Below are 27,563 nucleotides of genomic sequence, written 5' to 3'. Positions count from 1 at the left end.
CATCAACTTACCAACCACTGAAGTAAGACTCACTGGTCTATAATTTTCTGGGCTATCTCTACTCCCTTTCTTGAATAAGGGAACAGAATCTGCAACCCTCCAATCCTCTGGAACCTCTCCCATCCCCACTGATAATGCAAAGATCATTGTCAGAGGCTGAGCAATCTTCTCCCTCACTTCCCAACTTATGGTTAGGAAAATTTTGTAAAGCAATAGAGAAGAGGCTAATGGATGGATTTAATGAGTTGACTTGATAGAGATCTGGCAAAGACACAATGGGCTGAATGGCCTCCTCTGCTGAATTTCATTCAACACTATCACAATGACACCTGTACCAGGTGTCTACATATGAGGACTGCTAATCTGTCTGGATTGCTGTTCGATGTCCAAATGGCAAATCACATCGGCTCAATTTGCTCCCATGTTCCTCATTTTTTTTCTAACCAGACCTGCCAAATTAAACTCAGAATGTAAGGGGTTATTTTTAACACTAGGTGCCCAATGGAAGTGGCAAATAATCTTAACATTGGCTGGAAGTAGGTTTGATTTATCTCCCCAAGTGTTCAATCTGAACTCCTGAGTGCTGTTGCAGGTAAGCCAGGAAAAAAACGCTTCCTTGTTTACTGTTTATGTCCTTCACACATCACATAACAAGCTTTTTTTGATAAGATTATTAAAATTAAATTATTCTCCTCCAACAATGAGACATCCCCTTTGCATTAAGCTATTTCGCCACATTCTTTTCTGTTGTAGCTGACGTACTACCGTGGGAAAATTTAGTGCATATTGTAAAAGTTGGAAAAGAACATTGAAACATGAAGCAACTTGTCAACTGCCTTTGTGCCGCATCTATTATCGCTGGCTGCACATTCTAAAGATGTTCTCAGCTGTAACAGACAAGCATGCAGAAGTCTTTCAAACCTCACCTATTTTGAGCTCCAAAGACGTAACAAAAGTGGCCCTCTTAAAATAAACCAAAATTAAACTAAATGGCTTTTATAAATTTATACTACATTTTGTATCCATGGTCCATTTTAATCTCCTATCTAAACTATGGTTAATTAAGTTCATCAAACTTAATAACATGGGAATATATGCTTTCAGAATTTGCATCAGCAATGAAACATGACTGGACTTGTGATATCGTTGGTTCGATATCCCACAACAGGACACATTTCACTGGCTTATTTTCTTTGTCAGTGATGAAGATGAGCTATTAAGATTGATGCATATCATATGCTTATAGATGCAAGCACGCTGTAGCTTCCAGTAGCACAGCTTTTTAGCTCACTAAACAAAGCACAGAACCTGACTGAAGTATGTACAAAAATCTTGATACTGCAGTTAACTCTTAATTTACTGCGGTTCATGCCTGTGAACAGTGTGCAAGGTATGAATGTGAAAGAGAGGAGCAGGGGAATGGAAAAATATAATGGACTCTTAAAGGTGCATGTGCAGTATTAAAGAAATGAATGTTGTGTAACAAAACCCAAGTCCAAGCAGAGATGAAACCGCAATTTATTAATTCCTTTTTCATTCTGCTATGTTTTAATCTGTAGAAAAACAAACTGCCTGCCTTAAACCTACTGTGTCCTCACTTTACGACACAGATAGACAGATGTCTGATAACAGTTTCCTGGCTAGAAAAGATAGTGGGATGAGAATTTGGGGCCCAAACATGTCAAAGAGAAATGAGATTTAAGTGGTCCTTATTTAAAATTCAGCCAGATCTCCCACTGCTCTCGTGTATACTACTCACTCACCCAGAACTTTCTAGACAGTTAAAGCACTCCTGTCAAAGAAAAAAAAAATTTAAAGCCTTCCCTAAAAGATGAAGTATTGAAAGTATTGGTTATAGAAACTAACTTTAGTAGAAGTTAATTATCTTGTAGAAACTACTTTCCTTCACAACAAACTGTTTTGCTCCATTTTCCAGTAGGTGGTGCTTTAAGCCAGGATATAGACAGGCGTAGGTTGTGTTTCTAGCAAATCCTTCCTAATTTATGGGAATGTAAAAATTGTCAGATTACAGGATGCTTCAGACAGATATATATAGCGTAGGAGACAGGACTAAATATCTGCCAATCCTATTATTCTCTAGTTGTTTTTTCCCTCACGGTGCTGCTGAGGACAAGCATTCCAGAGGCGGCAGTCTGTCAGGTTATTTTGTCCACATCCATGAACCTCAGTTGTTACTTTTGATAGCATAACCTCCAGCTCTCTTAAATCAGACCACTTTACAAGCAATCAATACAAAGTGCCTATAAGACAACCAATTAGAAGAAGGCTCTGAAATACATCAGAGCAATATTTTTGCCACGTTTATAAGTTTTGAAAATGCAGTGGAATACACTGGAGATTTAAAAAGGATACAACATCTCGTAAGCCCATAGGGTTACTGGCAATTATTCAATGGTGGGAAGAGTGAATCAGGAAATATGATAAGTTGATATCAAATAAATGTAGTTTGTGGAAAAGGCTTAAAAATAGATAGCAAGCAACATCAAACCTATTGGCCACGGTATTGTTGTCAATGAACTGATTATCCACAGTAAATGGGGAATTATGCAGTTTCAACATCGTACACACAGCAAAAACGGGTTCAGGAAGGCATATGACACTGCTCTTTGGAGAAGCAGGGCCATCTGCTCAGGTTTTGAAAGAGGCAAGCAAGAGGCAAGAAAATTGTGCAAAACAAATGCCACTCCACAATTTTTTTTTATGCATCCTATCTAATTGATCATTTGGAAGCAGGGTGATGTGGATGGTAGGAAAGGCTTTTCGACTCCATGTACACGCCTTGGTGATAAAGTAGTAACTCGACTGAACTGTGGAACTCTATCACATTCTGTACTTTGACTTGTAAATATGCTTTTGACAAATGTCTGCACAGAAGGCTCAAAGCCATGGATAAAAACTTGACCAGTTGGCAATAAATTTCTTCGGAGTTATAAAAGAAGTTCTTTTCAGCATATTACATCAATGTGGGGAGGTACTAATTTTAATCTTCAGAGCTCAGTCTTTGAGCCACAACTGCACTAGTTTCTACCGAAGTTCTAGCTTCAGAGCCATAATCCTTCTTGGGTTGCGTATGTCAAAGACTGTGAGTGAAGGGCAAGCGGAGGAACTGGGAATAGTTGTGGGGGGATGTGGGCAGAGACAACTCTAAATTTACAACATGAGTTGGACAAAATGTATAAATGGGCAGACAAAGTGGAGGAGAGTAAAGGACCTGCGAAGAGTAAGGAAGACTTGTCAATAGACAATGACCGGCGATGTTACAACTATTTACAAATTTTAACACTAACTTTGGCAACCAGTATCTGACAGCAATCAATAGAACTTGCAGGTGAAGCCACAAACTTTCATTACCTTAGAAAGCAGAAATTGAAAATGCTGAAACTACTCAGGAAGTCAAGTATCATGTCTAGAGAAACATTTGATAATCTAGATTGATCTCCTTGCATGAAAACTAAAAGTTCATCAGCCTAAAGCATTAACTACAGTATTTCTCTCTCCACAGATGCTGCCTGACTCGCAGGGTGTTTCCAATATTTTCTGTTTTTAGTTCAAGAGCTGAGTTGATGCTGAAAACAGCACAAGTATGTGTTTAGATCCTGCGCTAATTGAAAGCACACTGTGCTTATCCATCGGGGTTATGGAATACAGATGGAAGTGGTCCTGCTGTGAAGAGGGCAAGAAGCGGAGAGATCGCCTGGCAAGAGCGTGGGTGGGATCATGCAACCGTTAAATTACTTTCAATGGGCCTATGAGGAGACATAAGAGAATAATTGACTCAAAAATATGTTTGCATTGTTCTTCTCAGAATGGAACTATAATTGCAATGTTCTCATTCTCACTTAGCTGACGTCACGTGGCAGTTTGCAGTTTTAATGACACGGGAAAAGTGCATCCGCAGCTTTTTAAAGCTACATGAGGATAGGAGAAAATTGCTGAGGCAAAAAGCCACAAGTGGGTGGCATAAGATCCTATTTTAGTAAGTAACGGACCAAGAACCAAGAGACTAGCATTGCTCAATATTCCCATTATAGGTAGAGCTAAGGCTACAAAATTTGCTAATCTGACAGGTTTTCAGTTGATTTGCTGACTGCCGTTTCCATTAGATTTCATTGCCTGCAGAGGGAGGAGATTTCCAACTATTTCAGACCATTGAAAAGGAAGTCAAGAAAATATAACTGATTCTTTGCAGTAGACAGGAATTTACCATTCATTTACATCCCCTGAATTAAGTAGTTTATATTGACAGACTGGTTGAAGTCCCAAATTGTTTTTCTTAGGATATAAATTGTATTTTGTTTACAGAAATGAATATATTGGTTAAATGTAATTAAGTTGCTATTATAAAATTGATATTTATCTTGAAAAAAATTGATGCTCTCCACTTGAAAGGTGAAAATAGGTTCATTTAATCATATCCCATTCACCTCCCACACTTGTTGGACATTTGGAGCCCAATGCTATGCCTTCATTCAATGAGTAACATTTACATATTGTTTTTAATGTGATGAGATGCATCTTGAAAGGTTTCCCCATTCAGAAATATGTTAGATAAGATTGCGAAGACTCAAACAAATGAGTTGACAGTGGAAAGAGTGATCCTATTGAGATGCATAAAATCTTGAGGGCACAGATCTGAAAGTTAGACATGGACGTTAGCATACCTCCAGCACAATACAGGCCCTTTGGCCCACATTAAGTATTTTTCCCAGGGTAGGGGAATCAAGAACCAGAGGGCATAGGATTAAGGAAAGAAGGGGAAATTGTCAGAGGAACTTAGGTGACAACATTTTTATGTTCTGTATATACACAATGGGTGGTACATGCATGGGAAAAAATGGTTGAGGCAGGTACGAGAACAACTGTTAAAAGACAGAGGGACAGGTACATGGACAGGAAAGGTTCAGAAGGATATGGGCCATATGCAGCCAAGTGGGATCTAACATCAATGGGCACCTTGGTCAGCAAGGACAATAGACAATAGGTGCAGAAGTAGACCATTCGGCCCTTCGAGCCTGCACCGCCATTCTGAGATCATGGCTGATCATCTACTATCAATACCCGGTTCCTGCCTTGTCCCCATATCCCTTGATTCCCCTATCCATAAGATACCTATCTAGCTCCTTCTTGAAAGCATCCAGAGAACTGGCCTCCACTGCCTTCCGAGGCAGTGCATTCCAGACCCCCACAACTCTCTGGGAGAAGAAGTTTTTCCTTAAATCTGTCCTAAATGACCTACCCCTTATTCTCAAACCATGCCCTCTGGTACTGGACTCTCCCAGCATCTGGAACATATTTCCTACCTCAGGACAGTTGAGTCAAGGGACCGGTTTTCTGTGCTATATTACTATAACTCCCAAATCAGCTCCCAAATACAACAGACCCTGTTCTCTCCAGGAAGAAAGATCTCTCGGGGTAGGCCAACAATAAAAACTAGAAATAAACAGAATTTAAATATGATTCTAAATCAAAAAGTTATAAGGTGTGGGATTCTTTGCATAAATCACTTTTTCTAAGTACTCACAGCATCATTTAGCACTGGGGAGGTTGGAGTGAGAGAGAAAAGAATAGTTATCATTTCAAGTCTGTAACTTTTCATCAGAAGGCTTTTTGATATAAAATATTAAACTCTCTTTCTCCCTTTACAGGTAGTCTGACCTCCAGAGTACTTTGAATATAATTGACAGCTTAATGTTGCTGAATTTCAAGGTTAACTGCCAAATTTTCTGTTAATCTTGTTGCTTAATACAAGGGGTGATTGATAAGTCTGTGGCCTAAGGTAGAAGGAGTCAATTTTAGAAAACCTAGCACATTTATTTTTCAACATGGTCCCCTCCTACATGTACACACTTAGTCCAGCGGTCGTGGAGCATACAGATCCCTTCTTTGTAGAAGTGGTCCACAGCAGGGTGATTGATAAGTTTGTGGCCTAAGGTAGAAGGAGATGAGTTATTAACTTCAAACTTTCTGCATTATCACTCAAAGAGTTGAACTGCGCGTGCATGTAACGAGAGCTGTATAACTCATCTCCTTCTACCTCAGGCTACGAACTTATCAATCACCCTTCATATATACACTCAAACACAGATACACATAAAACTACACAAATATACACACAGAAGAACAAATATACACATAAATACTAATATACACACAAACGCAAATATTCACACACACATAGAAACACAAAACGTCTTGAGTTATATACCGGTAGCTCTCGTTATGTGCACGTGCAGTTCAACTCTTTGAGTGAAAATGCAGAAAGTTTGAAGTTAATAACTCACCTCCTTCTACCTTAGGCCACAAACTTATCAATCACCCCTGCTGTGGACCACTACTGGAGGACCAAGACACAGACTTCTACAAAGAAGGGATCCGTGTGCTCCACGACCACTGGACTAAGTGTGTAAATGTAGGAAAAATAAATGTGCTAGGTTTTCTAAAATTGACTCCTTCTACCTTAGGCCACAAACTTATCAATCACCCCTTGTAGCTATGCATGTTAAGTTTAGTCCTCTGTTTTGAGTGTTAACTACAAACTCATTACTTATTATATTTATAGAGTTCAAGCCTCTGTCACAATGTGATAATCTCAATCAAATCTTAGTCAAAGAAATTCAAATCAGTCAATAGATAGAGTCAATGCTTAGACTTTGAAGATTGCTACAGGACAACTAGTGAGTGGAGTGAGGTAGATTGTGTTGTTCAGAGAAAGTTGAAAAAGTACATCAATTTTCTGGACCACCCCATGCTGGGACTCCAAATCTAGGTAGAAACCAGAATTATAAATGAAGTGAGGACAATCACATAATTATTCCAACCACAAATGGGGACATACTAATCCATCTTGTAAATGGGGAAATGCCAAACGTGACACATTTCCTACTGATCACTCAATAGCAACACAGTGCTCAAGGCATAGGGTGGTCTAGTGTTTTGTAATTGACGTCAATATTGGACCCAAAACTGTGCTTAAATCGACATTGTTAGTGCACATGTTGGCACAAGTTCATTGTTTTCCTGTTAGCACCTCAACACCTGAACCAAGATGCACAATCTGCAGGTGATGTGTGTGTATATATACAAATTTCATGGCTGTGTAAATGATGATGAACTTGATTCTGATCTGAGTCTCTATTGTTGCTTGAAGTGGGAAATAGGCAGGGAGAGGTGAAAGGGGAAGGAGAGGGGAGGGAGCGAGAAGCACCGAAGGGACATTCTGTAATGATCAATAAACCAATCGTTTAGAATCAAGTAGCCTTGCTTAGTATCTCAGGGCTGGGTGAGTCTGCACCACGCTACCCCTGCCCCTGCCACCCCTTCTCTGCCACCTGTCCCACACCCCTCCCATGGCACTTCACCCTTACCATTCCCAACATCTTTTGTTCCTGCCAGATTTATAAACTCCATGTTGACAAATACAGTACTGTGCAAAGGACTATATATATGTGCTTAAGACTTTTGCACAGTACTGTATGAACGTTGAAATTCACTACAGTCTCCAGTGTACTGGCAAAGCCCCACAATTTATAAAAACGAGTGTCAAAGACCAACGTCTCAAGTCTGACACTAAGCTCATGGTCTATTAATGACACTTACCTCTCTGCGCACTTTGGTGACTTGTTCAAGAGCTCAAGGCAGCCTCTACAAAGACGAGAAAATCTGGAAATCCACCAGAGTTGGTTGAGAGTCATTAGACTTCTTGACTTTGGTAATGTTGGCCTTGGAGAGGATGCTGACGCCGCTCATATCCTAATAGATTGGGGACAATTTGCAGAGTCATAGCATTTTCTTTGCTGGAGGAACTCAGGCAGCATCTATGGAAAAGAGTAAACGGTCGACGTTTTGGACTAGACCTTTCATCAGGACTAGTAAAGAGGATGAGAATTTAGAGCAAGAAAGTGGAGGGAAGGGGAGGAAGAAGTACAAGGTGGTAGGTGATAGGTGAAACCAGGAGAGGGGGTGGGATGAAGTAAAGAGCTGGGAAGTTGACTGGTGAACTAAGTAAAGGAATAGAGAAGGGGAAATCTGATAGGAGAGGGTAGAAGAAGATTGAAGAAAAGGGAGAAGCACAAAAGGGAGGTGACGGGCAGGTAGGTGATAAGTTCCTCCAGCATTTTGTATGTGTTGGTTGGATAAATCCCATCATCCAATACAAGATTTGCTGAGCTCTGCAAGTGCAAGAGAAAGACAGAGAAAATGCTTCAAAGTCATCATCAGAATTCCTTGTTAAACATGTAATTTTCTCACCAGTGTGGAATTTCCTGCACATAATTGCATAAAATGAAGGATGAAGACCAAGGAAGGAAATGAGCGCCTCAAGATTTACAATGAAGTGCTCAGAGGCCAAACGCAAACAGCAGAAGTAGCACTCATCTCAAACTACCTACCTGTCCCCTCCAGCTCCACCTATGGCAGAGTCTTCAGATCCCTCGTAACACTCCACAGCTACTTCAAAACCCAGAGAACTGCCTAGAAAGAACTGTCAAAGCAAATTCATAGATGAACGCAAAATTGCTAGCTAGTGTAACGTTCAATGCTCATCCCTAACTATGCTGGACTTTGCTGGTAGACGGGGATTTCTAAGGTTGTTTCCAGAGATGGGGAGGGACTCTTGGTGATGTGTTGTACTTCATCTTCATGATACAGTCACTTTGCCAGTGAAACAGGGAGGGAATCTTCACGGTGATGGGTTCCCAGTCAAATGGCCAGCATTGTCATGGACACTGTCAAACAGTCCAATTATTAGTGGAGCTACGCTGAGTCATGCAACAACAACAGACAAAATTAAAGTCACAGACGGCCAGGAAATGTGAATTTTGGTTTATCAGTTAACCTACATTTCGAGCAGCCGGTTGCTACAAGATGACTCTGGAACCCTTGATTAAACATGCAAATATTTTAAGAGTCTGGATTATCTTTGTATTATCAAAACCTTTTTTGCCTTTCTCCGAGTGAGAGTCCAATTCCACCAGGGTTTGAGAACACTAGCTTTGCCCATCATGTTGGATGTCAGACCCACTTCTTTAACAGCTGATAAATATGTGCGGAACCAAATTTCTACATCTTACATTTCTACCGATGAGTAATTGTAAGAGCTGTTAACTCTCTAGTAACAACTGTGCTGGGTGGAAGTAATTATTTCTGCTTTATTACAGTTTTGGTTTTCTGACACAGATCAATGTTTTGATTGTCTTTTTCTTAGGGTATTAGAAAATTGATTTTTATTGCTGGTCCCTAGGTGACTACATAGCTCTTGTTTGCACAACTGTTATTCAGCAAACATTAAGTCTAGTGGCAGATTATTTTCCTTGGAAATCCTTAATGAACTATTACAGGTTAGTTTTCAAGAACATTTATTCAGATAGTAACTCCTAAATTTCCAAATGTATTGAATGTGTTAATTCATTTTTTACATAGTGGGATTTGAATTAAAAATCTCCACGCTATTGAATATACAATAACCACTACATTGTTGAAATTTTAGGGAAAGTTTATATGATTGTAACACGATCTCCCATGACCAAACCATGCACAACTGATCTTGTCAAAACCAAATCTGAACAACTATTCTTAAACCACTGAACAGGAAAATACTGCTCTTAATACTTGAATCACAATGTGAGGTATGTATAATTACTGGTAACCTTAACTGGTCTTTGAATGAAATACTCTTATGTTTTTTTTTAAGCAGCTTTTAAGAACCTCACTGTAATTTTATATTTTTATAAGTTTTAAGGCAAAGTATGTTTACAAAAATTGGCAGAACTTGGTGCCGTAGACTCATGAAGCTGGGCTAATCAGCTGCACTACTAAGCACCCACATCAATCTTTATAGTTGGTCTGCTGCAGAATTGGACCAGGATCCCCAATTTGGAGCTTATTATTTTATCTTGTTTTTTTAAAGCTATTGTTGTATTTATCCAATTACAAGAAAAATGTTGCCAGTGAAGGCATAAGAAATAAGAAATGTATAGGCAATTCAGCTCCTTCAACCTGCTCCACCATTTAACCAGTTTGTAACGACAGTGTGTCAGAGTCCTAGTCATATAATACAGAAGTACACCTGTTGGCTCACCCAGTCCACAGTGACAATCAGCATCCACTATAACACCAATTCTAAATTAATTCTTTTTTCTCAATGCCTACTCTTTCCCATCAAATATACCCACACTCTACTGCTCACCTACACACTCAGAGCAATTTACTATGGCCAGTTAACTGAAGAACGCATACCTGAGAACATGCAGACAGCACTGTGAGGAAGAGTTAAATGCCGATTACTGGAGCTGAGGTAGCAACTCTCGTATATATGCCACACCAGTTACCAGCCTCCATTCTGACGAACAACCTCCTATGGCTCAGCCAATTTTGAATCTACCAACTAATTCTTCTTGGAGCTTTCAGATCAGCCATGATCTTATTGAATGGCAGAGCAGGCTTGGCGGGCCAGATGGCCTGCTCCTGCTCCAATTTCTTATCTTCTTATGTTCTTTTCCTGTAGTCCATGGGACCTAATCTTCCAGACCAGTCTACCTCGCAGAACCTCATCAAAGACCTTGCTGAAGTCAGACAGTAAAATCCACAGCCCTACCCTCATCATTCCCATGCACAAAGTCATGCTGAATGCCCCTAATCAGACCCTGTTCATCCAAATGAGGGTAAATCCTGTCACCCGGAATTCCTTCCATTAACGTCTGCAACGCTGTTGTCAGGGTGACTAGCCTGTAGATTCCTGGCTTGTTCTTGCTACCCTCTTAAACAAGGGAACAACACCAGTGGCGAACGATGAAGCAAGTGCCTCCGCAAGAACATCCACAATTTCCTCTCTAGCCTCTCACAACATCCAAGGATGCACTGGGGATTTGTTCACCTCAAGGTGCTGTAAGACTGCAAATATCTCCTGCCTGGTAAGAGGAATACCCTCCAAAACATCTCCACATATTTCCTTTATCTCTCGAGCAACCATGATTTTACCTTCAGTAAACACTGAAGAGAAATATCCATCAAAAATCCCACCCATCTCCTGCAGCTTAAGACATAGGCAGCCTTGCTCATCTCTAAATATACCTACACTCTCCCTAGCACCCTTCTACTAATATAGTAATAACATCTTGAGATATTTCTTTTATTTACCTGCCAGATCCATTTCATACCCTCTCTTTACCCTCCTGATTTTCCTCTTAAGAACATTCCTAATCTTGTTATAATCAAAGGGATTTGTTCGAACCCAAGCTATCCCAATGTATGCTTCCTTCTTTTTCTTGACCAGAGACTCAATATCCCTTGTCAGCCAAGGTTCCATTAACTTGCCAGGTTTACTCTTCACCCTAAAAGGTAATGCTGCCCCTGGACATTTGATCTCACACTCTTAAAAGCCTCCACACCATTCATTCAAACAGGCTCACCCAATTGACCTCAGCTAGATCCTGTCTAATTCCTTCAAACTTAGCCCCGCACTAACCTGTAGACCTGTCCTCTCCTTTTTCATCATTACCCAAACACCTGAGCCAATCAATACCAGGGAAATTAACATCTCCCACTAATACAGCCCTATTATTCCTGCTACAATGAGCAATTTCCCTACACACCTGCCCTCGAGTTCCCACTAACCATAGGGGGGGGTGGGGGGAAGAGTCTATAATACAGACCCACTAGAGTGACCCTCCCCTTCTTTCATCTAAGTTCTACCCATATCACCCATCTCTGGACGGTCCTCCAAGAGTTTCTAGTTTGAACCTTGTTCATCTACTTTATATAAACACAAATCATCCTTTTACTAAGCTGCTTTCTTCAGTTGAACAGTCCGTCAAAATTAGCCAGTTAAGTTCACTATGATAAATAGTCATCAGAAAACATTGCTACAAAGGAATTTGTGATCATATGGGAATACAGTACAGCCATTTCCCGATTTAGGGAAGAGGAACAATACTGGAAAATGCTTCATTAGCAAAGTTTTATAACTATGAAAAGTCTGTTTGATAGGAATGTTGGTAGTGTATCCCATGGCCAGGGTAGGCATGATATTGGTTCAGAGATCTAAGATGTACTCCAATCAATGGCAAGATGGTAAACATTTGTAAATAAAATGTTTGTAAAATAAACAATTCAATGGTTCATAGAGACAGCTTTCCAGTGCCTTCGCATGCAGTCAAGGACTAACAAATTGTTCCCCTTCCCAATGACCTTCACTCTCCCTGAATGAGTAAACAAACACCTGTCAACATATACACTCACCCTAAACTTGTATGGAAACAAATCAATAACGTGAGTTGGTTTCTGAGCTGGGATGAAGGATACTTTGTAGAAGCAGTGTAATTTTGCCCTTTATTTAACCTTCGCTATAATGCATGCCTTCAGTTTTAGAGTGGAAAATTTTCTCTTTTCTGCCATTCATGTAATGTCACTCAGATATGACAGCAGAACATTGTAACTGGGCAAACTCTTTTGTAGTTATGCTTGAGCAGCAGTGCTTTGTGTCCACATCCTGGATCAGAAGTCTTTGTAATAGTGCAGTGAAGTATATGATAAGGGGCACTGCCTAATGTTGGCGAGATGTGTGCCATATCCACTGCAAAATGTGGCTGTTATTTTTATTTAAAGGAATATCTTTATTTTGAAGGAATGGTTGACTAACTTTTGTTCTAAGGTAAAATAGAATATCATTTACTATATACAGCACCTTCCACAGCCTTGGGCTATGAATACATTTTTGAAATGTATGTGCACTGTTGCAATGTGGGACACTCAGCTGTTAATATAAACTTAGCAAGTTCAAACATGACAGTAATTGGGAAATTGAGGGGATAAATGTCGGCATTCTGTTACTGTCGGAAAGGAGGTACAGAAACCTGAAGCACACTCAGCAACTCAAAAACAGCTTCTTCCCCTCTGCCAAACGATTCCTAAATGGACATTGAACCCATCAACACTACCTCACTGTCCTGACGAAGGGTCTCGGCCCGAAACGTCGACAGTGCTTCTCCTTATAGATGCTGCCTGGCCTGCTGTGTTCCACCAGCATTTTGTGTGTGTTACCATTACCTCACTACTTTTTTTTATTTCTGTTATTTTGCATAGCTTATTTTAACTTAGCTATTTAATAGACATATATATTCTTAATGTAACTCAGCTTTTTTCTCTATATTTATTTTGTCATGCTGCTGTAATGTTAACAAATTTCATGACATATGCCGGTGATATTAAATCTGATTTCTAATAAATGTCAGTCAGAACATTGGAGTTGGGTTTCCATCTCTTCTTCAAAATTGTGCCCTGGAATCTTCCAGTTCCACCTGAGAAAATAGAAAGGGGCTCAGCTTAACATCTTATCTGCAGGACAGCGTTACCTCAAGTGCAGTTTATCTCTTTTTCTTCAGATTTTGCACGGAGTAAGCCCTTTGAGCTGTGCCGCACAACAACCCAACAATTGTCCCAGCCTAATCACAGGACAATTCACAATGACCAATTCACCTCCAACCGATATGTCTTTGGACTGTGGGAGGAAACCAGAGCACCTAGAGGAAACCCACGTGGTCATGGGGAGAACATAGAAACTCCGGTGGGAAGTTCTACACTGGTCTCAACTCAGGCTTCTGGAAGGAAACTTGAATCCACAATATTCGACCTCAAAGGTAAGTTCGCTCAATCTGAGGAAGGAAATGAGTCCCCACTGTTTAGTTACCATCTGCACACTTCTACGTGTAAGTGTATGTTATACGGGCATTGGGTTTGTTGGTTCCTAAGGCTGTCATAGCTGGGGTGATAGTGGGGATAAGCTCCCACTACCTATAAAGTGCTCCAAATGGAGTGCGACTCTATCAGCCTCTGACAACCAAATCCAACTCTTGGCCTTCATGTGTGGCTCAGCTACTAGGCCCGGTGGAACTGTTTCTACTGACAAGAGAAGGGGAAAAGGCAGACCACTGGTACCTCAAAGCCAGTTGTTTCAGGCGGGTGGGACTCGTCAGTCTTGGAGGGCAGCCCACCTAGGAGAAGGAAAAGCTCCGCTGCCTTGCGGCCATACCCACCCATGGGAAAGGCTTCGGGAGTAAAACCCAAGGAAGAAATCTGGAGCCAGGGTCCCGAAGGCAGTTTGATGTTGTTTACAGCTTCACTCTGACAACCCCTGTGATGACACTGATGCTGAGCTGTATCAGCACTTGCCCTTCCCTTGGACTACATCAGTGATGGAGAGGGGGAACCCGCTGCACGGCAACAGCCAGTTCTCCAAATCTCCCCACCCAGGCTTTCACCCTGGAGAGGATACAGTCCACCAGAGGCACCAACCCATGATCCCCTGGGATCAACGGCTGCCTAGCACCGGGTTTGTTGGTGATGTGCTGTCAATAATTAGCTTCCTGTTCCCTCCCAGTGTACATCTTCTCAGGCAAACACCCCGCTATAACTAGGTACATTTTTTGGATGAATCATGCTGACTAGATTTTGGATTACTCATGAACTTTATCTTCCCTATAATTAGCTGTAGTTCCCTGTAACAAAAGCCTACAGTGATGTTTTCAATAGGTTTGGATCATCTCTTTACATAGCAGATTACAATGCCACCTTCTGGGTGTTTACCACAGGAAAGGTAGACAAGCGCAAAAGCAAGAACACAGAAATAATTACCTTGACAACTGCCTATAACTATTTCCAATAATCCACAGGCATATCGTGCTGGGAAAGGAAAATGATGGAACTTCAAGTGCACAGACAACTTGTGCAATAATATCTAATTCTTTTGATGCTGTAACAGCACCTCATCCAGTCCTTCTGGGAGGGTTCCATGTACTGTGCACCAATAGGCAGGCTACAGATGGTACACTTTAAAGTGTTAAATGTTTAAAGAAGATAAGGCAAGTGTTCCGTCCTGTGTGGGTCAAATCTAAAATAGAAATGTACAAGAGCAGAACTTCCTTTACTAAGCATGCATTAAATGCAGATTGACTCAATAGATACACTGATCACATATCTTCAGAAAGCTTCTCTGCAGTGTATAACTATGCACGATGTGCCCGACCAGTGAGTCAGACTCAAGTTGGTTAGCTACCTGAAAGAAAGAAATATTGACCTCAAAATTTTACTTGGGCCTCATCAAGAATGATGGCAATAAGTCTTATGGTAAATTGCCAGTAAAAGCTGATGGGGAAAGAGAAAGCGATTTGTATATTTTTTTCCTACGTCAAAAGGCTAATAACAGAGGGATTCTAGCCTAATCAATGAATTGCGTCCTTTAGTTTTTCATAAGGCCGGAGAAAAATCCAACCAGCTGAGAGGAGATCCATCACTTGATATTCCATGAAAGGCCCCTCAAATTTCTTGTACAACTGTCATGGAGTTGGACAGGGTGGGGCAGTTCACCTCTTTAAAATGTAACATTAATTCTTCAGAGATGAAAAAATACTTCAGTTCATTGTTTAAACTTAAGAAGGAACAAGATAGAGATCCATCATTCTAGGTCCACAACTTGATACCATTTTCCAACTGGCAAATGGGAAGAACATTTTGGGAAGATGAACCAGAGCTGGCCTTGGAGGGTGTGGCTGAGCAGAGAAACATAGGGGTAGAAGGACATTCCTCACTGGAAGTGGCAACACAGGTAGACAAGGTGATAAAGTAGGCATATAGTCTTTATCAACCAAGGCATTGAGTACAAATGTTGGGACAACATGTTACAGATTTACAGAATTTTGGTTAGGCCTCACTTGGAGTACCGTGTGCAGTCCTGGTTATCTTGTTATGGGAAAGTTGTGATTAAGCCAGAAAGAATTCACAAGGATGTTGCTTGTACTGGTGGACCTGAATGAAAAGGAAGGTTGTAAATGCTCATCCTGTTTTCCCTGGAGCAAATGAGGATGAAGGATGGATTTTGTAGAGTTTTACACAATAACTAGGGACACACGTAAGGCCAATATTCATTTTTTCCCTCCAGGATAGAAACTTCTAAAACTAGAGGGCGCAGCTATGAAGTGAGAGAGGAAAGCTTTAAAGGGAGTCTGGTAGGATTTGAAATGTGCTGCCAGAGGATGTGATGAGGTGGAAGAAATTACTTTGTTTTAAAAAAAAACATCGAAAAAGAAATCATTGGACGAACATGCCTCAGACGCAGGCTTGGTCACTTATGTTGGAATGAACAAATTGGACCAATGGACCCGTTTCCGTGTTGTTTGACTCTATTAGTTCTATGACTCCAAATGGAGTGAGTTAAACTATTTCAACATTCACATCATGTGCAGAAGTGTGGGACTGATTCCGTTCTCTCTGATGCTTTCTATCTCTGTATACTTCACTCTCTCTCTCTTCCAATATCCCACTCTCCAGCTCGTTCCAGAAATACAGAATGTGATGTTAGAACCGGATCAGTCACTAACACTTAAGAAGGAAGTGGAGCCGCTGGATGGAAATTTATCACAAACTCAGTCTGAACAATAAAGCACACGAGCAATTGTCATCACCTCTCGATATCTGAATACTAAATATAATTACTGGGGCCCGCACCACATTAAAAAAAAAAGTGAGGTGATTTTTAAAACAAGCACAAGATTCTCCTCTTCAGCTGGCAAGATCCTCAAGGAATTTTGCACTTTCCACCATCACAATATCCAAGTATGAATGGTGAAGGACCCCACGCACCCCTCATACAATCTCTTCTCCCTCCTGCCGTCTGGGAAAAGGCTCCGAAGCATTCGGGCTCTCACGGCCAGACTATGTAACAGTTTCTTCCCCCAAGCTATCGGACTCCTCAATACCCAGAGCCTGGACTGACACCTTACTGCCCTATTGTCTTGTTTATTATTTATTGTAATACCTGCACTGTTTTTGTGCACTTTATGCCGTCTGTAGTCTAGTGTAGCTTTCTCTGTGTTTTTTTTTGTGTAGTTCAGTCTAGTTTTTGTACTGTGTCTTGTAACACCATGGTCCTGAAAAACATTGTCTCATTTTTACTATGTACTGTACATATGGTCGAAATGACAATAAAAGTGACTTGACTTGACTTGAAACAGAAAACAGAAAACCGATAGTGCCAAAGATATTCCTATTAATACTTCTGACCATTTAAACAAAAATAGGTTAATGAGTTGCCTTAATGTGTTTTCTACAATTAGTATGGTGTTCTTCAAATAAGTTAATCTTAACACTTTTTGATCTGCTGACATGGTGAGGTGTATGGCTTTAAAGCAAAGAGAAAGGAAAGTCTAGGATACTGCAAGAGCATCCTACTGATGTTTTCATTCCAAATACTAATCTGGAAATGCATATGCCCTTTGGCATCTACTTAAAATCCAACTAAAAAATGTCATCCCACTACACAAACAGACGAAAATTTGTTAAAACAGAATTCTGGTTATTTTTCCATTTCGTTGCACATTTCATGCAGCCTTTGTTCAAGTAGAGAGGAAATGAGACCTCGTTACATAAAAGAATTAGTTCCTTGTTTAATAACATTGTTCAACATGTTAAGTCCCTTGTTTAATAGCTGCCATAAGTATTTAATGTCAGCAGATATCACTACTGTATTTATTCAAAGCCTGTTTATGCAGTCTTATCTCAACAAATTTGATCTATGTTGAAGCAGGACAAAGCAAAAAGCTGTTTTCTCAGGCCAGTTAATCCCACTATGTCCTACTAACTAATGATTAAGGACTGATGTCAAATCACGTGAAGTTGTCCCAATATTTACAAGCATCAGCATGACATAGTTGTTCACCCAAACTCCCTGACTCGTTTATTATTGTGCAAAAGATAGAAACCTGGCCCACTGGAAATTGGGAAGAGGTGGGGAGATGAGGGAAGTGAAATACATCTGTGTGCTGGGGGGAAAACAGTGAGGTAGGAGAGTTGGAAACATTCCCTCTCTGCTTATGCACAAGCTGTATATTCCCAGAAATACCAGGCTGGGGAGATCCAGTGAAAAGGCTTCCAAAACCTTCCCCTCATCCTGTGCCTTGCAACCTTTTTACTGACAGACAGGAGAAAAAAATATCATTGCACAATCCTATTAATTTCAAATTCACATTCAAGTTCATTAACGTCTGACTACACACATACAAACAAAACAATGTTCTTCTGGACAATGTAGTACCCACAAAACATATAACACACACAGGACATTAACCAAAATATTACCACGAAAAAGTTAATAAAATATAACTCAAAATGCATGCAGCACAGGTAACAGTAAGCAGCTTGCTGTCCCAGTGACGAGACCTCGGTGGTGGCAGGGTATTCTTTAGTCTCACAGCCTGAGGGAAGAAGCTATTACCCAGTCTGGCCGTCCTAGTCCTAATGCTCCTGTACCTCCTTCCTGATGGTAGGTGGTCAAAGAGATTGTGGGATTCAACAATGCTTGGGGTCCTTTGTCTGCAACGCTGCCGGTAAATATCAAGAAGAGAGCACAGGGAGACCTCGGTGATCTTCTTGGTGGTTTTAACTAATCTCTGTAAGATCTGTTTCCAGATGAGCTCAATGCCTTCTATGTTTGCTTTGACCACCAGAACAGGGAGGAGCCATCACCCACCCCCCACATCGCCTGATGATCCTGTGGTGTCAGTAAATGAAGATAACGTGTGGGCTGCCTTCAGGAGGGTGAATCCAAGGAAAGCAACTTGTCCAGATGGCGTACCTGGCTGAGTACTGAAGACCCGTACTGATGAACTAGCTGGTGTGTTCACGGATATCTTCGACCTCTCGCTTCGACAGTGTGTGGTACATACCTGCTTCAAGTGGGCTTCAATCATACCGGTGCTCAGGAAGAGCAGGGTAACCGCCCTCAATGACTATTGCCCAGTGGCACTTACCTCCACTGTGATGAAGTGCTTTGGTGATGAAACGTATCAACTCCAGCCTGAGAAATTATTTAGATCCGCTCTGATTTGCCTACTGAAGCAGAATCAGAATCAGGTTTATTATCATAATAGTGTGATAATATTAATATATTATAATAATATAATATATGACATGTGTCATGAAATGTGTTAACTTAGCAGCAGCAGTTCAATGCAATACATAATCTAGAAGAAAAATATAATAAAGTAATAACAAATAAATAAGTAAATCAATTGAATAGATTGATATTGAAAAGATATTGAATAGATTAAAATCATGCAAAAAACAGAAATAATATATATTTAAAAAGTGAGGTAGTGTTCACGGGTTCAATGCCCATTTAGGAATCAGATGGCAGAGGGGAAGAAGCTGTTCCTGAATCGCTGAGTGTGTGTCTTCAGGCTTCTGTATCTCCTACCTGATGGTAACAGTGAGAAAAGGGCATGCCCTGGGTGCTGGAGGTCCTTAATAATGGACGCTGCCTTTCTGAGACACCACTCCCTGAAGATGTCCTGGGTACTTCGTAGATTAGTACCCAAGCTGGATCCAACTAAACTTACAACCCTCTGCAGCTTCTTCCGGTCCTGCACAATAACCCCCCTCCACACCAGACAGTGATGCAGCCTGTCAGAATGCTCTCCATGGTACATCTATAGAAGTTTTTGAGTGTACTTGTTGACATACCAAATCTCTTCAAACTCCTAATGAAGTATAGTCACTGTCTTGCCTTCTTTATAACTGCATTGATATGTCGGGACCAGGTTAGGTCCTCAGAGATCAATAGGTCTATAGCAGATGTCACCTCAATGGCTCTTCACACACCCTGGAACATCTAGACAGTAAAAATATTCAAAAATGTTCTTTATCACTGCAGCTCAGCATTTAATACCATTATTCCCTCAAAACTAATCAGTAAACAATAAGACCTGGGCCTCAAAAACCCCTTGTGCAATTGGATCCTGGATTTCCTTCACTTGCAAACCCAGGCAAAAAGATCTCCTCCACGACCTCCATCAGCACAGGTGCACCCCAGGGCTGTATGCTTAGCCCCTGCTCTACTCACTTTACACCTATGACTAACTACAGCTCCAACACCATATTCGTGTTTGCTATTGGCATCACTGTTGTGGGCCGTATCAAAGGTGGTGATGAATCATCATACAGTAGGAAGATTGAAAATTTGGCTGAGTGGTGTCATAACAAAAACCTCTCACTTAATGTCAGCAATTCCAAGGAACTGAGTGTAGACTTCAGGAGAGGAAAACCAGAGGTCCATGAGCCAGTAATCACTGGAGGATCAGAAGTGGAGAGCATCAGTAACTTTAAATTTCTGTGTGTCACTATCTCAGAGAACCTGTCCTGGACCAATCATTATAAATGTAATTGCAACAAAAGAGCAACAGAAGTCTGTGGAGACTGATAAATTTCTATAGATAGATAGTGGAAGGTATACTGACTGGCTGAGTTAGGGCCTGGTATGGGAACTTTGAGTGGGAAAAAAGTAGCAGATTCAGCTCATCACCGGTAAAACCCTTCCAATCATTAAGCACATCTATATGAAACACTGTCACAGGAAAGCAGCATCCATCATTAAAGATCCTCACCATCCTGGCCATGCTCTTTTCTCGTTGCTGCCATCAGGTAGAAGGTACAAGTGCCTCAGGATTTGTACCATCATGTTAAAGAACAGTTACTACCCCTCAACCATCAGGCTCTTAAACAAAAGAGGATAACTACATTCATCTATTGAGATATTTCCACAACCAATGATCTCACTTTAAGGACTCCTTATCTTATTATTTCATGCTCTCATTATTTATTGCTATTGATTTATATTTGCATTTGCGTAGTTTGGTGTCCTTTATGCTCTTGCTCTTTCATCGATGCTGTTTACAGTTACTATTCTATAGATTTGATGAGTACACCCACTGGAAAAAGAATGTTTCCTTTGTACTTTGATGCTTTTCTCATACAATGATGCAGTCAGACGGAACACTCTCAATGGTGCTTTTGAAGAAAGTTGTTAGAATAGGGGTGTGGATCTTTTCATGCTGCTGTGCCTTCTTGCCTATTGAGGAAGTGTTGTGGGCCCAGGTTACACTGCCCGTCATGTACACACCAAGGAACCTTGTGCTCTTCACTCTCTCCATAGCAAAGTCAATGGAGAGAGGTCAACCTGCAGCTTTCTGAAGTCCACAGTCATCTCTTTTGTCTTGTCCATGTCGAGACTCAGGTTGCTCGCACCACTTGACACGCCTGCCCACTTCCTCTCTGTATGCTGATTCACCATTGGTGCTGATGAGGCCAACCACTGTTGACCAGAGTAAACTTGATGATGCAATTCCAGCTGAATCTAGCAGCCCATTCGTGAGTCAGCAGAGTGGTCCGTGCACACAGACCTCGGGTGCATCAGTGCTCAGTGTAATGGAGTTTGAGACGTTGCTGCCAACTTGGATTGACTGGGGTCATTCATTAAGTCTAAGATCCAGTTACTGAGAGGGGTATTGTGCTCCAACAAGGAACAGTTTACCCACCAGCTTCTGAGGAATGATTGTGTTAAACGTTGAGCTAAAGTTAATGAGCAACATCTTGGTGTGTGAGGCATTGTTTTCCAGGATGGAGTGGAGGACTGAGGCTACGGCATCATCAGTGGTGTGTGGCAGGCGAACTGGAAAGTGGCATTTCATGTGACCCATTACCAGCTGCTCAAAGCACTTCCTGATTACTGAAGTCAGTGCCACTGAGGAGTAATTGTTTAGGCCTTGGGCACCGGAATGACAGTGGCTACCTTGAAGCCTGCAGGGAGATGGTGTAGTTTGAAAGAGATGTTAAAGATGTCTGTTATAAGTCTGTTAGCTATTTCGCACAGACCCTCAATGCCCAGCCAGGTACGTTGTCTAGCCCCGCAGCTTTGCTTGTGTTTACTCTGACTAAGACCCTCCTGACTTTGGCTGTGGCCAGCACCTTGATGTCACGTTGAAAAATGCATCAAATCATGCATGGAAGGACATTCAGCCCATCAGAAGGGAGGCTATTAGTTGCACCCCTGGATACCACTTACTCCAATCATAAGTCTAACATGCTTCCTTCAATCTGACCAGGATGACACGGGATGATATGGGTGAGGGCATAAGGAAGTCGATCAGGGGAAAGGAGAAGGACACAAGGGTGAACTGAATGAAGCAGGGAGAAAGGGCCAGACTGAATGAAGAGAAAAGTGGGGGAGCTCCAGCATAAAAGTAAAAAAAAACAGATCTATTGTTGGAGCTGGGGATGACAGAATCAGGTTTGTTATCATTGGCACATGTCTGGGTTGTGGCAGCAGTACAGCGCAAGACAAAAAATTACTGCAAGCTAGTAAATAAATAAATAGTGCAGAGGAGTAATGAGTCAATAATCATTTGTGGTTTCAGACTATGAGCTTGAGATACAAAGCGGGAGCAATGTGCCAGCATGTCCTTGAAAAAGTGCTGTAGTATATTGGAAAAGAACATAAATTGCCAAGGTCAACTAGATTCAGAGCACCGTTTCCTCTGATTTCACATCAGTCCTGAATAGTTAGTCGGATTTTATGGGATTAACTGGACTGAGAAAACAGTCTTGTGCCTTGTCCTGCTTCAGCATAGATCAGATTTATTGACATCAGACTGCATAAACATGCTTTGAATGAACTTTCCATGTCCTTCAAACCTCTCACAAGTATGCCAATGTCAGAGGTTTAAAGGACATGAAAAATTTCCACTCATATAAACAACTGGGGAAATTAAGTTAAACTGCCTATAGACTACACAATATACAGTATATTTAGTGTCATAGAAAAGTACAGCACAGAAACAGGCCCTTCAGCCCATCTAGTCCATGCTGAAACCATTTAAACTGCCGAAACACTTGACCTGCAGCAGGACCATAGCCCTTCATACCCCCACCAGCCATGTACCTATCCAAACCTCACATAAATGTTGAAATCGAGCCTGCTTGTACCACTTTTGTTGACAGCTTGTTCCACACTCTCTCGACCCTCTGAATGAAGAAGTTTTCCCTCATGTTCTCCTTAAGCTTTTCACCTTTCACTCTTAACCCATGACCTCTGGTTGTAGTCCCACCCAACCTCAGTGGAAAAAGCCTGCTTCCATTTATCCTATCTCTACCCTTCAGTTTTGTAGACCTCTATCAAATCTCCTCTCGGTATTCTACATTCTGAAAATACAGTCCTAACCTATTGAATCCTTCCTTGTAACTGAGGACCTCCTGACCCAGCAACATCCTTTTAAATTTTCTCTGTACTCTTCAATCTTATGTACACCTTTTCTGTAGATAGGTGACCAGAACTGCACACAATACAGTACTCCAAATTAGGGCACGCCAACATCTGATACAACTTCAACATACCATCCCATCTCCTGTACTCAATACATTGATTTATGAAGGTCATTGTAGCAAAAGCTTTCTTTACGACCCTATCTACCTGGGATGCCATTCTCAATGAATTATGGACCTGCATTCCCAGATGCCTTTGCTCTACCACACTCCTCAGTGCCCTACCATTCACTGTGTAAGACCTACCCTGGTTGGTCTTACTGAAGTGCAACACCTCACACTTGTCTACACTAATTAACTTCTGCCATTTTCAGCCCATTTTTCCAGCTGATCTCAATCCACGGTAGCCTTGGATCCAGTTAACTACATTATCATCCAGATCATTGATATAGATGACTAACAACAATGGACCCAGCACCAATCCCTGCAGCACTCCACTAGTCACAGGCCTCCAGTCAAAGGCAACCACCTACTACCACTCTCTGGCTTCTCCCACAAAGCCAATGTCTAATCCAATTTACTACCTTATTTTACATACCGAGCAAGTGAACCTTCTTAACCAGCCCCCATTCGGTACCTTGTCAAATGCCTTGCTAAAGTCCATATAGACAATATCCACTACCACTTCGCACTTATCTGGGTTGAACTCCATTTGACACTTCTCAGCCCAGTTTTGCATCCTATCACTGTCCCGCTGTAACCTCTGACAGCCCACCACACTATCCACAACACCCCCAACCTTTGTATCATCAAATGTAATCCCAACAATCATTTTAAGTGTGCCGACCAGTATCCAAGACAACAAGAGTCCAAAACTTTTATCAAAGGCTCCTCACAGATTTCTTCTCTGGAAATCACTGTTATCTGAAAAGCAGTTAGTCACAAGATACAATCTTCAAATAAATTACAGCCAAAAGCAATCATTACCGTTCACAACACATATATTTAGCTTCTGGATGTTACATCAGTGTAAGAGCTGGGCAATCATGAATAACTTGTCAATAAGATTAGTCTTATCAGGACTGCAAGGGTAAAAAGTCTCTAATGGGAGTTATATACAGAGATCCGAATAGTAGCCAGGATGTGGGATGCAAATTACAACAAGAGATAGAAAACACATGTCAAAAGGGCAATGTTACAATCGTCATAGAGGATTACCATTTACAGTAAATTGGGAAAATTAGGCTGGTGCTGAATCCCAAGAGAGGCAATTCGTAGAATGCCTATAAAATGGCTTTTTAGAGTAACTTGTGATTGACCCCACTAGGGGAAAGGCAATTCTGGATTGGGTGTTATGTAATGAACCAGATACTAGCATGGATAACAAATTGGCTGACTGGCAGGATGCAAAGTGTGGGAATAAAGGGAGCCTTCACACACAAAATGCTGGTGGAACGCAGCAGGCCAGGCAGCATCTATAGGAAGAAGCATTGTCGACATTTCAGGCCAAGACCCTTCGTCAGGACTAACTGAAAGGAAAGATAGTAAGAGCCTTTCCTGGTTGGCTGCCGGCCACTAGTGGTGTTCCACAGGGGTTGGTATTGCAACCACTTCTTTTCACATTATATATCAACAATTTGCATGACAGAATTGATGGCTTTGTCACCAGATTTAAAGATGATACAAAGATAGGTGGAGGGGCATGTTGTGTTGAGAAAATGGGAGTCAGCAGAAGGACTTGGACTAATTGGCAGAATGGGCGAAGAAGTGGCAGATGGAGTATAGTGTGGGGAAGTGTATAGTCAAGCACTTTGGTAGAAGGAATAAAGATGTAGACTATTTTCTAAACAGGAAAAAATTCTAAGTTCAGAGGGGGAGAGGGACTTTGGAATCCTTGTACAAAATACGCTAAAGGTTAACCTGCTGATTGTGTCAGTTGTGTTACGAATGAGGAGCAAGTCTGATGGACAGAAGGGTCCAGAATCGCCAATGCCCACCCCCCCCACCTTTTGAGAATCACAAAATCGCTATTATTTCGGGTCTGATACCCAGGAAATGAGAGAGATACACATCATGTCAATAATGAGAGAGAGAGAGACAGAGACGCAGGATATAACAAGGCAGTTGTTATAGACAACGCAGAATACACAACAAGGTGGAATGTCTCCTAACAAAAGCGGAACGGAACCACTGATTACTGCTATTGTCTCTTGGAGAAGGAATTGTGTATTGAGTACTGTACTATTCATTGAAACCCCTCAGGGGACAACCAGAGTGGTCTGGTTGAGGGATTGCATCATCCCAACCTGATTGACATCTGAGACCCCGTGAGTGAGGATAAAAGTAGGGTCTGGGGAACACCCCTCAGACACACCAGGAGAAATGTACGAGACCGGTGGGGGGCTTGTGTGTGTGTCCATCCTTGCCTGGGTGGCGAGTCCTCCACGGAATGGTCTAGCTAAAGGACAGATACGGATCAAGATCGTACCGAGGAAAGTCGGCAAGTTATTCTTCTATTTCTCTCTCTCTCTCTCCAACAATTGCAACACAGCGACAAACAAACAACGGCCGCAGCCTGTATGAACTGAAATGAACTTTAGATTTCCATCGGACAATACATTATCCCCTAGACAACGATAGAGCTTATTTCTTATTGATTATTATTATACCCGCACTTTTAGGTTTAGTATTGACGACGTATATTATCTGTATATTTGCATTGATATTATTTTTGTGTATTTTTACTAATAAATACTGTTAAAAATAGTATCATCAGACTCCAACGGACACCTCTATCTTTGCTGGTAAGTGACCCAGTTACGGGGTTCGTAACAGTTGTAAGGAAGGCAAATGCAATGTTAGCATATATTTCAAGAGGACGAGAAATATGGAGTTCAACTGAGAGTGAAATGTCACAGCCATTCATGATGTTAGGTTTCTCGATTTCATAATGCCATAACATATGATGTGCTGGCATTGTCAAGTGTTCAGAGAAGGTTCACAAGAATTATTCAGGGAATTTAAGGGTTAACATATGAGCAGTGTTTGATGGCTCTGGGCCAATACTCACTGGAGTTCAGCAGATTTCATTGAAACTTATCGAATATTGAAAGGCCTAGATAGAGCTGAATTGAATTTATTGAATTTACTTAGTTCTGACATCTACCCAACAATGTGAAGGAGTACAAATTTTTGCATTGTTACACCATTGCAATGTACAGACATGTGAATTTATCAGTCTAATGGCTTGTAGTAAAAAGCTGTCCCATAGCCTGTTGGCCCTGGCTTTAATGCTGCGATACCGTTTGCCAGATGGAAGCACCTGAAACAGTTTATGGTTGGGGCGACCGGTGTCCCCGATGATCTTCCAGGCTTTCTTTCTGCACCTGCTGCTATAAATGTCCTCAATGGAGGGAAGCTCACATCCACAAATGTGCTGGGCTGTCCATACCACTCTCTACAGTGCCCAGCAATCAAGGTTGGTGCAGTTCCCATACCAGGTGGTGATATTGCCAGTCAGGATGCTCAATGATGCCCCTGTAGAAAGTCTTGAGGAACTGGGGGCTCATGCTGAACTTCTTCAGTCACCTGAGGTGGAAGAGACACTATTGTGCAAAGCTGGTGTGTACATTCCAGGTGATATCATTGATGATGTGTATTCCGAGGAACTTGAAATTACTCACCCTCTCAACTGTAATCTCATTGATGTTGATCGGAGTGAGCCTGTCCCCGTTCCTCCTGTAATCCACAATCAGCTTTTTTGTTTTTTGGACATTGGGAGAGAGGTTGTTATCTTGGCACCACTGTGTCAGCGTGTTAGTCTACAGAGGAGAGATTGTCTAGTCACTGCTAGAAATAGCTGTGTGTGGCAGCAGAGTCATGGATGTAAAGGGAGGAGAGGAGGGGACTCAGGACACAGCCCTGGGGGCATCTGTGTTGAGGGCCTGAGATGAGGGAGCTATCTGATAGGAAGTCCAGGATCCAGCTGCACAAGGTGGTGTGCAGGCCGAGGTCTCTGAACTGCTTGTCAAGTCTGGAGGGAATTATAGTGTTGAATGCTGAACTGTGGTCCAGGAACAGCATTCTAACGTAAGCATCCCTCTTCTCCAGGTGAGTGAGGACGGTGTTGCTATGGCATCATTGGTAGACTGGTCTCGTCGGTAGGTGAATTGTAGGGGGTGCAGTGTGGGTGGTAACATGCTGCAGATGTAGTCCTTGACCAGCACCTCAAAACGTTTGCTTATAATTGAGGTGAGTGCAACAGGGCGTCAATCGTTCAGGCATGCTACCTTTGTTTTCTTGGGTACAGGGACAATGATGGATGATTTGAAACAGGAGGGCACTACACACTGGAAGACGGAGAGTTTAAAAATGTCCGTAAAAACACCAGCCAGCCGTTCTGCACACACTTTGATGACCTGCCCTGGGCCCCCTGCCTTGCGGCTGTTGATACTTTGGAATGT

At 41.6% G+C, this 27,563-nt stretch overlaps 3 long non-coding RNA genes across 8 annotated transcripts in view; 1 reads left to right on the top strand and 2 right to left on the bottom strand.

The window, feature by feature from the left end:
- LOC140727753 (uncharacterized) overlaps positions 1-8,021 on the bottom strand; it is a 55,141-nt gene extending 47,120 nt beyond the window's left edge. For both annotated transcript variants that reach the window (XR_012098916.1, XR_012098917.1), the window contains exon 1: positions 7,618-8,021. This is a non-coding gene — a long non-coding RNA (uncharacterized lncRNA). The remainder of the gene's footprint in view (positions 1-7,617) is intronic.
- LOC140727752 (uncharacterized) lies at positions 857-19,024 on the top strand. Of its 3 annotated transcripts, none has more exons than XR_012098914.1 (4): positions 857-3,997; positions 9,506-9,644; positions 13,398-13,652; positions 18,513-19,024. It is a non-coding gene; the product is annotated as an uncharacterized lncRNA (long non-coding RNA). The 3 variants fall into 3 exon arrangements; XR_012098915.1 differs by lacking the exon at positions 857-3,997 and adding an exon at positions 9,262-9,356; XR_012098913.1 differs by lacking the exon at positions 857-3,997 and having other exon boundaries at positions 9,380-9,644.
- Positions 12,748-27,563, bottom strand: part of LOC140727754 (uncharacterized) — a 65,352-nt gene continuing 50,536 nt past the window's right edge. For all 3 annotated transcript variants that reach the window (XR_012098919.1, XR_012098921.1, XR_012098920.1), the window contains exons 2-3: positions 18,816-18,897; positions 12,748-13,313 (exon numbers count right to left, since the gene is read on the bottom strand). This is a non-coding gene — a long non-coding RNA (uncharacterized lncRNA). The remainder of the gene's footprint in view (positions 13,314-18,815; positions 18,898-27,563) is intronic.

Source organism: Hemitrygon akajei, chromosome 5, assembly GCF_048418815.1.
Source record: "Hemitrygon akajei chromosome 5, sHemAka1.3, whole genome shotgun sequence".
In the NCBI taxonomy this organism is placed as follows: domain Eukaryota; kingdom Metazoa; phylum Chordata; class Chondrichthyes; order Myliobatiformes; family Dasyatidae; genus Hemitrygon; species Hemitrygon akajei.
The sequence above is the reverse complement of the archived record's forward strand: the minus strand, read 5'-3'. Positions and strand labels throughout refer to the sequence as shown.